The following is a 4,505-nucleotide window of genomic DNA, read 5'->3' as shown; positions in this document are numbered from 1 at the left end:
GTCACCTTTGCCGGTTACTATTCATGCAAGTTAACATTTCAACTTTGGGTAAGTGTTGGCTACCGAAATTTGCACACTCCCCTATAACATAACACCCACAGGAATTCAACTCGGCTCCAAACAACCAACAACAACAACCATAACGATCATTACAAATCGCAATACAATGCCATTAACCTACTTTCCGACAAAAAATGCAAAAATTCTCATTTCGACTTCATATTTTCGAATCAATACCAACTCAAACCATTTAACCTTTATTCATGTTATAAACATCATCACAACACAATTAACATATCAAACAAAATAATTCATTCTTATTTCATTTTATCCATACTACACGGCCCTCATCCACTTTTTCTTCCATTCCAACAAAGCCATTAATCTTCTATTCACTTCACAAGGTCATAATAACATAATTAACATACTAAATAAATTCAACCAATTTCCCTACATACATAGCACCCCACGGCCACATATATATATACACATACACATGACTCACACAACACATCTCTTAACCCCATGATTTTCATTCAATTTCATTCACCACAACACTTATAAATTTCTTACAACATGAAAAGAAACATGAAATTCTTGCTCTTTCTCCACCTCAAGACTCACGGCCATGCATGGTTCTACACATGCACACGGCCATGCACACACACACCATACTTCCATGATTCTCGTCCAATTCAATCATTATAACGTATAAATTCATTCCATGATCATAAAACATAAGAATCTTACCTTTTCTTGAAATTTCAGCTTTCCACAAACGGAGTTCATCCTCCTAACCAATTATGCCACGTCGAAGAGCGCCTTGAACTTGTTATAAATTCAAAGAGAACAAGATTTTTAAGTCAAGGATTGAGGCTCCAAAAATTTTCTTCTTTTTCTCTTCTTTCTTCCTCACTAGGCCGTGAGCCTTCTTTCTTTTTTTTCTCTCAATCTCTTTTGATTTCTTGAACCTTCTATATGATAAAGATGACATATATAATATGATCCTTGTAGTAATTTATCACATGGGAATTATTTTTAATCCATGGGCTTGGCCAACCCTATGGCCGGTTGGGCTCCCTTTTTTGGGCCTCATTGTATTATTTTATTTTTGAGCCCAATTAATCATGGATCACATTTTAAAATTCCCGAAACAAATTTTCAAGATTCCAATTTTGACCTTGGCCCTCCCCCGTATTTCCACACCGCCATTTTTTTCCATGAACAACACACACACATCTTAATTCCAACCAACACATGGCCTTATTCTTTACAAATCAAAATTATTTCGAATTTTTTTCAAATATGCAAAAATGTCGGATGTAACACCAATCAACTTAGTCTCGCCAACATCAAACCAGCCAATCGGTGACCTGCATTTCCTGCCATACAAAGCCTCATATGGTGCCATCTCGAATCTGGAGTGGTAGCTGTTATTATAAGCAAATTCAACAAGCGGTAAATGATCATCCCAGCTACCCCTGAAATCAATAACACAGGCCCGCAACATATCTTCCAGTGTCTGAATAGTGCGCTCGGCCTGTCCGTCGGACTGAGGATGAAATGCTGTACTGAGACTCACCTGTGTCCCCAATCCTTCCAAAAATGATCTCCAGAAATTAGCTGTAAACTGGGCACCTCTGTCGGAGATAATAGATATGGGGACTCCGTGAAGCCTCACAATATCCTTAATATATAACCTAGCATAATCCTCAGCTGAATACGTAGTCCGGACTGGGAGGAAATGGGCTGATTTTGTCAGCCTATCAACAATAACCCATATGGAATCATACTTCCGTGGAGTGCGAGGTAAGCCTGTAATAAAATCTATATTAATGATTTTCCACTTCCACGACGGTATCTCCATCTCTCGTAATAATCCGCCAAAGCACGGTGCTCGATCTTAACCTGCTGGCAATTCGGGCACTAGGCGACGAACTCTGCTATATCTCTTTTCATACCGTCCCACCAGTATAAGAATCTGAGATCATGATACATCTTCGTCGACCCTGGGTGAACAGAATAACGGGCATAATGTGCCTCGCCCATAACCTCGTCGCCGCGACCTCGCAATATCGGTACACGTAATGCGCCCCCGTGTAATAGCACTCCGTGGTGTAATCTCGAACGGGGTCTTTTCCTTCTCAAGGGCTGCGTCTGTCTTTGTGCCGAATAGGATCCTCGTATCGACGCCACTTAATCTCCTCCGTAATAGAGGATTCGGAATTCCTCGAAAACCCCAATATCTCAGAATCGGCCAAGCGGACTCCAAGACTAGCCAGGCGATGGATCTCGCGAACCATTTCTTTCCTCTCGATGGCACGTCGCTAGACCGCCCATAGACTTACTACCGAGTGCATTTGCCACAACATTAGCTTTCCAAGGATGGTATAGTATATCAACATCATAGTCTTTCAGCAACTCTAATCACCTCCTCTACCGCAAGTTCAGCTCCTTCTGCTTAAAGATGTACATGAGGCTCTTGTGATCTGCATAAATATCAACGTGAACACCATATAGATAATGTCTCCACATCGTCAAAGCATGAATTACCGCGGCCAGCTCCAGATCGTGGGTAGGATAATTTCTCTCGTGCTTTCTGAGCTGCCGGGAAGCATAAGCTATAACTCTGCCGTGGTGCATCAATACACACCCCAAACCAACCCCAGAGGCATCACAATAAATCACATAACCGTCCGGTCCCTCAGGAAGGGTCAGAACCGGAGCCGTAGTCAACTTCTCTTTCAGCAGCTGGAAGCTACGCTCGCAAGCATCAGTCGATCCGGAACTTAGCTCCCGCCCGAGTCGCCTTGTCAAGCGCTGAAATCGAAGCAAACTTCTCTACGAATCTCCGTAATAATCGGCCAATCCCGAAAGCTACGCACCTCGGTCGGCGTCGTAGGTCTAGGCCAATTCTTTACGGCCTCAATCTTACGGATATCCACTGGGATGCCATCGGCTCCAATAATATGCCCCGAAATGCCACCGAAGTCGGCTAGAATTCACATTTAGAAAATTTAGCATATAGTTTCTGGTGCCGAAGTACGCCAAGTACCGTCCTCAAATGATCTGCATGTTCTGCTTCTGATCGTGAATAAATCAGGATGTCATCAATAAATACTATCACTAACATGTCTAAGAACGGTCTAAATACCCGATTCATCAGGTCCATAAATACGGCTGGAGCATTAATCAGCCCAAAAGACATCACTACGAATTCATAATGCCCGTATCGGGTCCGAATGTTGTCTTAGGAATATCGGCCTCTCGTACCCGTTCGATGATAGCGACCGCAGTCTATCTTCGAGAAACACCTAGCACTCTGCAATTGATCAAACAAATCATCAATCCTGGGGAGGGGAGTATTTATTCTTGATAGTTACCTTATTCAGCTGCCGGTAATCAATACACATCCGCAGCGACCCATCCTTCTTCCTCACAAACAATACGGCGCTCCCCGGGGTGATGTCTTGGGCTAATAAAGCCCTTCTCTAATAAATCCCTCACTGCTCATTCAATTTCTTCAATTCTGCGCAGGTGCCATTCTATACGGAGGAATAGATATAGGTGAGTATACGGTAGCCATCAATGGCGAACTCTATCTCCCGCTCGGGGGAAGACACAAGCTCATCTCGGAAATACATCTAGAAACTCATTAACCTTTGGGGGACCGTCGAAGAGTCGGTGCCTCGCTAAATCATGTACCCGAACCAAATGATAAATATAGCCCTTTTTTATCATTTTTCTTGCCTTGAGGTATGAAATAAACTTACCCCTCGGCGATGCTGTATTACCTGCCCATTCTATAACTGATTCCCCTGGAAATTAGAAACGGACTATCTTCTTTTGACAGTCAACATTATCACAACAAGAAGCTAGCCAATCCATACCCATAATCACATCGAACTTAGTCATATCTAACCCTACCAGATCTGCCTTAGTGCAGCGGTCACAAACAATTACCGAACAATCTCTATAAACCTGCCTGGCTATAACAGAATCCCCTACCGGTGTAGCTATCTCAAAAGGCTCTATCGGTTCAGATTCTATCCCAATTTTATTAGCAACAAGGGGAGAAATATATGATAAAGTAAAGCCGGGATCAATCAGTGCATACACATCTCGAGAGAAGACCGAATATACAGAATAACAACATTGGCGACGCCTCACCGGTCAATCGGGCCGGCCAATGCATATATGCGGTTCGAAGGACCGCTAGAACGAGGAAACTCCGCCACAACCCTCGCCGCGGCCGCCGGGTGCCGGGCATGCCTCGCCCACGGGGCACATAGCGACCGAGGATGAAGATGAACCTACCGGGCCGACCCGGTAGGCCGAGTCGCGCTAACCCTCGCACCACCCCTAAGGCAATCTCTCATCAAATGACTTCGACGGCCACAAGTAAAACACGCACCGGTGGCATAAAAACACTCTCCATGGTGCTGCCTCCCACAGTGAGGACACGAGGTCCAGGTGGCCTCGGTCGGAACCTTCGTCCCCCGTGA

The sequence above is a fragment of the Lycium ferocissimum genome, chromosome 12 (genome assembly GCF_029784015.1).
Source record: "Lycium ferocissimum isolate CSIRO_LF1 chromosome 12, AGI_CSIRO_Lferr_CH_V1, whole genome shotgun sequence".
NCBI classification, from domain to species: Eukaryota; Viridiplantae; Streptophyta; class Magnoliopsida; order Solanales; family Solanaceae; genus Lycium; species Lycium ferocissimum.
This window is presented reverse-complemented; position numbering follows the sequence as displayed.